Below are 12,319 nucleotides of genomic sequence, written 5' to 3'. Positions count from 1 at the left end.
CTTTTAGAACTTGGTTGATTGAACCACCCCGGACATGTGATTCAAATTTGGGATGGATTGGACATTCCGTTCGTGATTTATGGCATTTTTTGTGATATAGGCCCCTCCTACTAACTTCGGAAGACGATTACGGCCGAACGATACGCACTTTCAAAATTCTGCAGTTCAGTTTTAATTGGATGGGTCCAGAGATCACGTGTGCCGAATTCTGTGAGATTTGGACAAAATCTGTAGGAGGAAAAGCAAAAAGTGTGTTTTGGACAAAATTCAAAATGGCGGAAAATCTATCATGGCGGAAATGGGCGTGGCCTATATGGGGAGATGCGTCATGACCCAAGGAATCCAGGGAAAAAAAAATATTTTTTGTTTTACGACCTACGGTTCAAGAGTTATAAGCCAAAAGGTAAAGTGGGCTGTTATAGCGCCACCATGAGGCCGACCGATAAAATTTTAGGGTTAAATAATTTTAGGTATAATGTTGAATTATCCCTAAAAGTTTTGTAACTATAGTGATTACAGTCTCCGAGGAACAAATACTTGAATGTGAATTTTTGCCTTTTCCCATTCATGTCAATGGGGAAATTTAAAAATCACTTTCACCTAGAAACTACATTCACACTTTGTTATTCAGCTTACTGTGGAGACACATGCTGGAACTTTTTAGTATTGAGTTTGTGCTTGAAATGTACTGTAATTCGACAATCAATCAATCAATCACTGACCTTGAGCAGTATAAATGACCTTCATAAGATTAGTAAATGACCTTCACCAGTATATATGACCTTCACCAGTATATATGACCTTGACCAGTATAAATGACCTTGACCAGTATAAATGACCTTGACCAGTATGCGGTCCGTGACCATGGACTATAGCCTTTCTCTTTTCCGCGATTTTCACCTTTTTTTTTTCAAATCCTCCGAAATCGAAAAAAAACGACATACTATTGTATGACCTCCGAGACCATGGATTAATGACCTTGACATGTATAAATGACCTTCACCAGTATAAATGACCTTGATCAGTATAAATGACCTTCACCAGTATAAATGACCTTGATCAGTATAAATGACCTTGACCAGTATAAATGACCTTGATCAGTGTAAATTACCTTGACCAGTATAAATTACCTTGACCAGTATGCAGTCCGACACCATAGACTATAGCCCTTCACTTTTCCGCGATTTTCACCTTTTTTAAAATCCTCAACAATGATGAAGAATCGCGCACTATAGCGCGCCGCTCTAATGACCTCTGAGACCATGGACCAATGAACCATGTAAATACAACACATTGAGCAGGGCACTGCAGGGAGTTGAACCCCGTTCAATGAACCATGTAAATACAACACATTGAGCAGGGCACTGCAGGGAGTTGAACCCCGTTCAATGAACCATGTAAATACAACACATTGAGCAGGGCACTGCAGGGAGTTGAACCCCGTTCAATGAACCATGTAAATACAACACATTGAGCAGGGCACTGCAGGGAGTTGAACCCCGTTCCGGTAAACCAGAAGTACGACACCAGTGCCTTAGGTTTTGTGTTGTCCTTTACAGGTCCTTTCGTTGAAATGTAAATTTTACATTTCAAACAGTAAAGTAATGTATAAAGAAGAGAAACACAAAAGCACAAAAATAACATTTTCGAATTACCTTTGCTTTGATTTTTTAAACTTTCTCTTTTGCCGACCTCCCACATTTCATTCGATGATTAACAAAAAACAGTGTTGGATCTGTAAGGATCCATTTGGTTACACGTGCGTGCGTGTGTACATGCTTCGATAACCAGTGTTGGACCTGTAAGGGTCAATTTGGTTACATGTGTTACACTCTCAGAGTTAAAGACCTGTAAGGGTCTATTTGGTTACATGTGTTACACTCTCAGAATGACAGACCTGTAAGGGTCCATTTGGTTACATGTGTTACACTCTCAGACTTACAGACATGGACCAAATGGTCCATTTGGTTACACTAGACCTGTACGTGCCCGTCGGCCACCATATATACTCTCAGAGTTAGAGCTGTAAGGGTCCATTTGGTTACATGTGTTACACTCTCAGAGTTACATTTGGTTAGCGTGTGCATGCACATGTGCGCCCGTGCGTGTGTAGGTGCATGTGTGTGTGCGTGCGTGTGTGCACGCTTCAATGACCACTGTTGGACCCCATGGGGATCAAGGACCTCAGGGAGCCACCCATAATTCACAACGATCACAGCGAACTCTGTTGCGTCACAACTGGTGGCCAACAGTCATAACCAACACCGCCGCCGACCCACAGGAGAATACCATCGCACAGTGGTATCAGACCAACCACAATCAGCCAGCCCTCAAACCAAACCCTTCGACCTAGAAGAACTCGAAACTGCAATGGGAAAGTTGAGCACCTGGGACCTAACGCAAAGACCTGGCTCGTGGGGATACTGAATAAATGCATGGCACAGAAAACCATCCCTTCTGTCTGGAGAAAGGCCAAAGTGGTTGCAATCCCCAAACCTGGCAAAGACCCATCATCCCCAAAGAGCTACCGACCCATTTCCCTCCTCTGCATCACCTACAAGAGAGGCTGCTACTCCAACGCCTCATGCCACTCATAGACACCAAGCTGACTAAAGACCAAGCTGGTTTCGGTCCCGGCCGCTCCTGTGCTGGACAGAGCTCAACCTCACCCAACCTCTGGCTTGCTCAGCTCGCATTTTGAGCTGGCTGGCTTGCCAGAAAGGCTGGTTCTGTTGCTGCAAGGCAGGGCGGAGCAGACTGGGCCAGGCAGACAGAGAGCCAGGCCTCGAGAGAGGCCTGGCTGAGCTGACTGAGCAAGGCTAGTATGGCTGCAGTGGCTGACTGCAAGGGCTGATATGCTCTGGCTTGGCAGCCTGACTTTCTACACTGGCTGACTGGCGGAGCTGACTGGCTGCGTTCGCTGACTGGGCAGGCTTGCTGGCTAGCTGGCTTGCTGAGCTCCCTGAGGGAAGCTTTGGGATGGATCTCTAGGGGCATCGGCTTGTGTTGAGCCTTCCAACGGCGTCTACCTTGATCTCCGTCCTAAGAAAGAAAGACAGAAAAAGAAAGACACGGTTTTCACAAAGACACAAACCCAACTATGCAGCTTCCACCTGAGGAACCGAGACGCAAAAAAAGAACTGAGCGTCACTTGGGATGGTCACAAACTCTCCAACCATACCCACCCCATGTATCTTGGAGTTACACTGGACAGGACCCTCTTCTTCAAAAAACACCTGGAGAACACAAAAGCCACGGTCAACACCCACAATAACATCCTGTGAAAACTAGTGAACTCCAAGAGGGGCGCAGACCCACAAACAATCCGTGCAACTGCCATGGCCCTGTCTTTCTCTACAGCAGAGTATGCCTGCTCAAGCTGGAGCCGATCACGTCACACCAAATTGGTCGACACAGCCCTAAATGACACCTGTCGCATCAACACGGGATGCGTCAAGACAACACCTGTCCCGTGCCTTTATGCACTAGCCGGCACCTCCCCCCGCACATCAGACAACTGTGTATCGCTCAAGATGAATGGAGAACACAGGAGATAGACAGTGAAGTTGGGAATGAACGAAGGAAAGTCTGGAATTAAATGATAGAGAACAGCTCACACACACATAGTTTCCTTTCGTGGCTGTTTACATTCGAGGGTTGCCGGTCCTCTCGAACGGAACAGTTTAACGTCATGCCCAGGACGAAAAGATATAGAGAACACCAACATGACAAATAACAGCAGGAAGGCATGGGCCACAATCCAACGTCTTGGCAAAGACCACACCACCCATAATTCACAACGGTCACAGCAAACTCTATTGCATCACAACTGGTGTAGTTATTGGATGGAGCCCGCACACCACCAAAAATAGAAAAACAACATACTATAGTATGCCCTCCGTGACAATGGACTTTAGCCTTTCGCTTTTCTGCGATTTAACCTTTTTTCAAATCCTCAACAATGATGAAGAATCGTGCACTATAGCGTGCCACTTAATGACCTTGACCAATATCAATGACCTTGAGCAGTATAAAATTTATGGTTACGACTGTTGGCCACCAGTTGTGACCAACACCGCCACCGACCCACAGGAGAATACCATCACACAGTGGTATCAGACCAACCTCAATCAGCCAGCCCTCAAACCAAACCCTTCGACCTAGAAGAACTCGAAACTGCAATGGGAAAGTTGAAACCCGGAAAAGCAGCAGGGATTGATGACATACTGGCAGAAATGATACAGCACCTGGGACCTAACGCAAAGACCTGGCTCGTGGGGATACTGAATAAATGCATGGCACAGAAAACCATCCCTTCTGTCTGGAGAAAGGCCAAAGTGGTTGCAATCCCCAAACCTGGCAAAGACCCATCACCCCCAAAGAGCTACCGACCCATTTCCCTCCTCTGCATCACCTACAAGAGAGGCTGCTACTCCAACGCCTCATACCACTCATAGACACCAAGCTGACTAAAGACCAAGCTGGTTCCCGTCCCGTCCTGTGCTGGACAGAGCTCAACCTCACCCAACACATTGAGGATGGGTTTGAGGGAAAACAAATAACTGGAGCAGCATTCAGAGATCTCTCTGCTGCCTACGACACTGTCCAACACCGCACAATGGTCAGGAAAAGCCTCCTCAACAACAGGCGCTTCTATGTCCAGTTAAATGACCAGAGGAGTAAATGGAAAGCCCAAAAGAACGGCCTACCACAAGGTAGCCTGCTCGCCCCCTCCTTTTCAATATCTACACAAACGTCCAGCCACTACCCAAAGTAGTAGTACTGGAATGAAATGATAGAACACCTCACACACACATAGTTTCCTTTCGTGGCTGTTTACATTCGAGGGTCGCCGGTCCTCTCGAACGGAACAGTTTAACGTCATGCCCAGGACGAAAAGATATAGAGAACACCAACATGACAAATAACAGCAGGAAGGCATGGGCCACAATCCACCGTCTTGGCAAAGACCACACCACCCATAATTCACAACGGTCACAGCAAACTCTATTGCATCACAACTGGTGTAGTTATTGGATGGAGCCCGCACACCACCAAAAATAGAAAAACAACATACTATAGTATGCCCTCCGTGACAATGGACTTTAGCCTTTCGCTTTTCTGCGATTTAACCTTTTTTCAAATCCTCAACAATGATGAAGAATCGTGCACTATAGCGTGCCACTTAATGACCTTGACCAATATCAATGACCTTGAGCAGTATAAATTACCTTCAATAAGACTAGTAAATGACCTTGACCAGTATAAATGACCTTGACAAGTACAAATGACCTTGACCAGTATAAATGACCTTCACCAGTAGAAATGACCGTGACCAGTATATGACTGTGACCAGTATACATGACCTTCATGAGACTAGTAAATGACCTTGACCAGTATAAATGACCTTTATAAGACTAGTAAATGATCTTCACCAGTATAAATGACCTTGACCAGTATGCGGTCCGTGACCATGGACTATAGCCTTTTGCTTTTCCTTGATTTTCACCTTTAAAAAATCCTCAACAATGATGAAGAATCGCGCACTATAGCGCGCCGCTCAATGACCTGAGACCATGGACCAATGAATGAAATACAACACATTGAGCAGGGCACTGCAGGGAGTTGAACCCCGTTCCGGTAAACCAGAAGTCCGACACCAGTGCCTTAGTTTTTGTGTTGTTGTTCATTTAAAGGTCCAGGTGTGCATACGCATGTGCGCATGTGCGTGTGTAGGTGCATGTGTGCATGTGTGTGTGCACGCTTCAATGACCACTGTTGGACCCAATGGCGATCAAGGACCTCAGGGAGCCACCCATAATTCACAACGGTCACAGCAAACTCTGTTGCATCACAACTGGTGGCCAACAGTCGTAACCAACACCGCCGCCGACCCACAGGAGAATACCATCGCACAGTGGTATCAGACCAACCACAATCAGCCAGCCCTCAAACCAAACCATTCGACCTAGAAGAACTCGAAACCCGGAAAAGCAGCAGGGATTGATGACATACTGGCAGAAATTATACAGCACCTGGAACCTAACGCAAAGACCTGGCTCGTGGGGATGCTGAACACATGCATGGCACAGAAAACCATCCCTTCTGTCTGGAGAAAGGCCAAAGTGGTTGCAATCCCCAAACCTGGCAAAGACCCATCATCCTCAAAGAGCTACCGACCCATTTCCCTCCTCTGCATCACCTACAAGAGAGGCTGCTACTCCAACGCCTCATACCACTCAGACACCAAGCTGACTAAAGACCAAGCTGGTTTCCGTCCCGTCCTGTGCTGGACAGAGCTCAACCTCACCCAACACATTGAGGATGGGTTTGAGGGAAAACAAATAACTGGAGCAGCAACTGGAGGGCGAAGCAAGCACGCAGGCAGCTTGTGCCTGCCTGCGTGCCTGCCTGCCTTCCTGCCTGCCTTCCTCATGTGGAAACTGCATAGTTGACTTTGTGTGTGTCTTTCTTTTTCTGTCTGTCTTTCTTAGGATGAAGATCAAGGTAGACGCCGTTGGAAGGCTCAACACAAGCCGATGCCCCTAGAGATCCATCCCAAAGCTTCCCTCAGGGAGCCCAGCAAGCCAGCTAGCCAGCAAGCCCGCCCAGTCAGCCAACGCAGCCAGCCAGCTCCGCCAGTCAGCCAGTGTAGAAAGTCAGGCTGACAAGCCAGAGCATATCAGCCCTTGCAGTCCGCCATTGCAGCCATACCAGCCTTGCTCAGTCAGCTCAGCCAGGCCTCTCTCGAGGCCTGGCTCTCTGTCTGCCTGGCCCGGTCTGCCCTGCCCTGCCTTGCAGCAACAGAACCAGCCTTGCTAGCAAGCCAGCCAGCTCAGAATACGAGCTCAGCAAGCCAACGCAGCTGGCAAGCACGCAGTTAGTCTAAACCAGTTTCAGACAGGCAGGCCAAGGCAGACAGACAGGAAGACCGAGACGCCTAGGCAGGCAGACAGGCCAGGAAGGCAACAAAGTGCAGGCAGGGGGACTATCCGGCCTAAGGCTGCGCTGCAAGGGTTGGAGCCTGGCCAGCTCCTGCTGGTCTTGGCTGAGTGGCTGTGGCTGCACAGTAAGGCTGCGGTAACCTAGTCTGGGCTTGCTGCTGCACTGGCTTGCTCAGCTCGCATTCTGAGCTGGCTGGCTTGCCAGAAAGGCTGGTTCTGTTGCTGCAAGGCAGGGCAGGGCAGACCGGGCCAGGCAGACAGAGAGCCAGGCCTCGAGAGAGGCCTGGCTGAGCTGACTGAGCAAGGCTGGTATGGCTGCAGTGGCTGACTGCAACGGCTGATATGCTCTGGCTTGGCAGCCTGACTTTCTACACTGGCTGACTGGCGGAGCCGACTGGCTGCGTTCGCTGACTGGGCAGGCTTGCTGGCTAGCTGGCTTGCTGAACTCCCTGAGGGAAGCTTTGGGATGGATCTCTAGGGGCATCGGCTTGTGTTGAGCCTTCCAACGGCGTCTACCTTGATCTCCGTCCTAAGAAAGAAAGACAGAAAAAGAAAGACACACACAAACCCAACTATGCAGCTTGCACCTGAGGAACCGAGACGCGAAAAACCGCCACCGACCCACAGGAGAATACCATCGCACAGTGGTATCAGACCAACCTCAATCAGCCAGCCCTCAAACCAAACCCTTCGACCTAGAAGAACTCGAAACTGCAATGGGAAAGTTGAAACCCGGAAAAGCAGCAGGGATTGATGACATACTGGCAGAAATGATACAGCACCTGGGACCTAACGCAAAGACCTGGCTCGTGGGGATACTGAATACATGCATGGCACAGAAAACCATCCCTTCTGTCTGGAGAAAGGCCAAAGTGGTTGCAATCCCCAAACCTGGCAAAGACCCATCATCCCCAAAGAGCTACCGACCCATTTCCCTCCTCTGCATCACCTACAAGAGAGGCTGCTACTCCTGTTTACATTCGAGGGTTGCCGGTCCTCTCGAACGGAACAGTTTAACGTCATGCCCAGGACGAAAAGATATAGAGAACACCAACATGACAAATAACAGCAGGAAGGCATGAGCCACAATCCACCGTCTTGGCAAAGACCACACCACCCATAATTCACAACGGTCACAGCAAACTCTGTTGCATCACAACTGGTGTAGGTATTGGATGGAGCCCGCACATCACAGGTGTAAAAAAAACGTTCTGTATTGAAATACTGACAACGTTTCGATCTATTTGATCTTCATCAGGTCATGTGTACACAAAACATACACTTTTATACTAAGGGAGTGCCCCCATCAACCAATCAAAACACCACATTTTGGTGCCCCTCCCATCACTGCAGGTGTGACACGTCAACCCTGAGTGAGTATGTGGGGACCCAGACATATTGATGTAAATATAGTCTGTTCAGAAATGTTAGTGCCTCTCATAGAGCTTGTAGGTGATGCAGAGGAAGGAAATGGGTCGGTAGCTCTTCGGGGATAATGGGTCTTTGCCAGGTTTAGGGATTGCAACCACTTTGGCCTTTCTCCAGACAGAAGGGATGGTTTTCTGTGCCATGCACGTGTTCAGCATCCCCACAAGCCAGGTCTTTGCGCTAGGTCCCAGGTGCTGTATCATTTCTTCCAGCATGTCATCAATCCCTGCTGCTTTTCCGGGTTTCAACTTTCCCATTGCAGTTTCAAGTTCTTCTAGGTCGAAGGGTTTGGTTTGAGGACTGGCTGATTGTGGTTGGTCTGATACCACTGTGCGATGGTATTCTATGTGGGTCGGTGGCGGTGTTGGTTACGACTGTTGGCCACCAGTTGTGACCAACACCGCCACCGACCCACAGGAGAATACCATCACACAGTGGTATCAGACCAACCTCAATCAGCCAGCCCTCAAACCAAACCCTTCGACCTAGAAGAACTCGAAACTGCAATGGGAAAGTTGAAACCCGGAAAAGCAGCAGGGATTGATGACATACTGGCAGAAATGATACAGCACCTGGGACCTAACGCAAAGACCTGGCTCGTGGGGATACTGAATAAATGCATGGCACAGAAAACCATCCCTTCTGTCTGGAGAAAGGCCAAAGTGGTTGCAATCCCCAAACCTGGCAAAGACCCATCACCCCCAAAGAGCTACCGACCCATTTCCCTCCTCTGCATCACCTACAAGAGAGGCTGCTACTCCAACGCCTCATACCACTCATAGACACCAAGCTGACTAAAGACCAAGCTGGTTCCCGTCCCGTCCTGTGCTGGACAGAGCTCAACCTCACCCAACACATTGTGGATGGGTTTGAGGGAAAACAAATAACTGGAGCAGCATTCAGAGATCTCTCTGCTGCCTACGACACTGTCCAACACCGCACAATGGTCAGGAAAAGCCTCCTCAACAACAGGCGCTTCTATGTCCAGTTAAATGACCAGAGGAGTAAATGGAAAGCCCAAAAGAACGGCCTACCACAAGGTAGCCTGCTCGCCCCCTCCTTTTCAATATCTACACAAACGTCCAGCCACTACCCAAAGTAGTAGTACTGGAATGAAATGATAGAACACCTCACACACACATAGTTTCCTTTCGTGGCTGTTTACATTCGAGGGTCGCCGGTCCTCTCGAACGGAACAGTTTAACGTCATGCCCAGGACGAAAAGATATAGAGAACACCAACATGACAAATAACAGCAGGAAGGCATGGGCCACAATCCACCGTCTTGGCAAAGACCACACCACCCATAATTCACAACGGTCACAGCAAACTCTATTGCATCACAACTGGTGTAGTTATTGGATGGAGCCCGCACACCACCAAAAATAGAAAAACAACATACTATAGTATGCCCTCCGTGACAATGGACTTTAGCCTTTCGCTTTTCTGCGATTTAACCTTTTTTCAAATCCTCAACAATGATGAAGAATCGTGCACTATAGCGTGCCACTTAATGACCTTGACCAATATCAATGACCTTGAGCAGTATAAATTACCTTCAATAAGACTAGTAAATGACCTTGACCAGTATAAATGACCTTGACAAGTACAAATGACCTTGACCAGTATAAATGACCTTCACCAGTAGAAATGACCGTGACCAGTATATGACTGTGACCAGTATACATGACCTTCATGAGACTAGTAAATGACCTTGACCAGTATAAATGACCTTTATAAGACTAGTAAATGATCTTCACCAGTATAAATGACCTTGACCAGTATGCGGTCCGTGACCATGGACTATAGCCTTTTGCTTTTCCTTGATTTTCACCTTTAAAAAATCCTCAACAATGATGAAGAATCGCGCACTATAGCGCGCCGCTCAATGACCTGAGACCATGGACCAATGAATGAAATACAACACATTGAGCAGGGCACTGCAGGGAGTTGAACCCCGTTCCGGTAAACCAGAAGTCCGACACCAGTGCCTTAGTTTTTGTGTTGTTGTTCATTTAAAGGTCCAGGTGTGCATACGCATGTGCGCCTGTGCGTGTGTAGGTGCATGTGTGCATGTGTGTGTGCACGCTTCAATGACCACTGTTGGACCCAATGGCGATCAAGGACCTCAGGGAGCCATCCATAATTCACAACGGTCACAGCAAACTCTGTTGCATCACAACTGGTGGCCAACAGTCGTAACCAACACCGCCGCCGACCCACAGGAGAATACCATCGCACAGTGGTATCAGACCAACCACAATCAGCCAGCCCTCAAACCAAACCATTCGACCTAGAAGAACTCGAAACCCGGAAAAGCAGCAGGGATTGATGACATACTGGCAGAAATTATACAGCACCTGGAACCTAACGCAAAGACCTGGCTCGTGGGGATGCTGAACACATGCATGGCACAGAAAACCATCCCTTCTGTCTGGAGAAAGGCCAAAGTGGTTGCAATCCCCAAACCTGGCAAAGACCCATCATCCTCAAAGAGCTACCGACCCATTTCCCTCCTCTGCATCACCTACAAGAGAGGCTGCTACTCCAACGCCTCATACCACTCAGACACCAAGCTGACTAAAGACCAAGCTGGTTTCCGACCCGTCCTGTGCTGGACAGAGCTCAACCTCACCCAACACATTGAGGATGGGTTTGAGGGAAAACAAATAACTGGAGCAGCAACTGGAGGGCGAAGCAAGCACGCAGGCAGCTTGTGCCTGCCTGCGTGCCTGCCTGCCTTCCTGCCTGCCTTCCTCATGTGGAAACTGCATAGTTGACTTTGTGTGTGTCTTTCTTTTTCTGTCTGTCTTTCTTAGGATGAAGATCAAGGTAGACGCCGTTGGAAGGCTCAACACAAGCCGATGCCCCTAGAGATCCATCCCAAAGCTTCCCTCAGGGAGCCCAGCAAGCCAGCTAGCCAGCAAGCCCGCCCAGTCAGCCAACGCAGCCAGCCAGCTCCGCCAGTCAGCCAGTGTAGAAAGTCAGGCTGACAAGCCAGAGCATATCAGCCCTTGCAGTCCGCCATTGCAGCCATACCAGCCTTGCTCAGTCAGCTCAGCCAGGCCTCTCTCGAGGCCTGGCTCTCTGTCTGCCTGGCCCGGTCTGCCCTGCCCTGCCTTGCAGCAACAGAACCAGCCTTGCTAGCAAGCCAGCCAGCTCAGAATACGAGCTCAGCAAGCCAACGCAGCTGGCAAGCACGCAGTTAGTCTAAACCAGTTTCAGACAGGCAGGCCAAGGCAGACAGACAGGAAGACCGAGGCGCCTAGGCAGGCAGACAGGCCAGGAAGGCAACAAAGTGCAGGCAGGGGGACTATCCGGCCTAAGGCTGCGCTGCAAGGGTTGGAGCCTGGCCAGCTCCTGCTGGTCTTGGCTGAGTGGCTGTGGCTGCACAGTAAGGCTGCGGTAACCTAGTCTGGGCTTGCTGCTGCACTGGCTTGCTCAGCTCGCATTCTGAGCTGGCTGGCTTGCCAGAAAGGCTGGTTCTGTTGCTGCAAGGCAGGGCAGGGCAGACCGGGCCAGGCAGACAGAGAGCCAGGCCTCGAGAGAGGCCTGGCTGAGCTGACTGAGCAAGGCTGGTATGGCTGCAGTGGCTGACTGCAACGGCTGATATGCTCTGGCTTGGCAGCCTGACTTTCTACACTGGCTGACTGGCGGAGCCGACTGGCTGCGTTCGCTGACTGGGCAGGCTTGCTGGCTAGCTGGCTTGCTGAACTCCCTGAGGGAAGCTTTGGGATGGATCTCTAGGGGCATCGGCTTGTGTTGAGCCTTCCAACGGCGTCTACCTTGATCTCCGTCCTAAGAAAGAAAGACAGAAAAAGAAAGACACACACAAACCCAACTATGCAGCTTGCACCTGAGGAACCGAGACGCGAAAAACCGCCACCGACCCACAGGAGAATACCATCGCACAGTGGTATCAGACCAACCTCAATCAGCCAGCCCTC

Source organism: Protomyctophum parallelum (genome assembly GCF_964188405.1).
Source record: "Protomyctophum parallelum genome assembly, chromosome: 10".
Taxonomy (NCBI): domain Eukaryota; kingdom Metazoa; phylum Chordata; class Actinopteri; order Myctophiformes; family Myctophidae; genus Protomyctophum; species Protomyctophum parallelum.
This window is presented reverse-complemented; position numbering follows the sequence as displayed.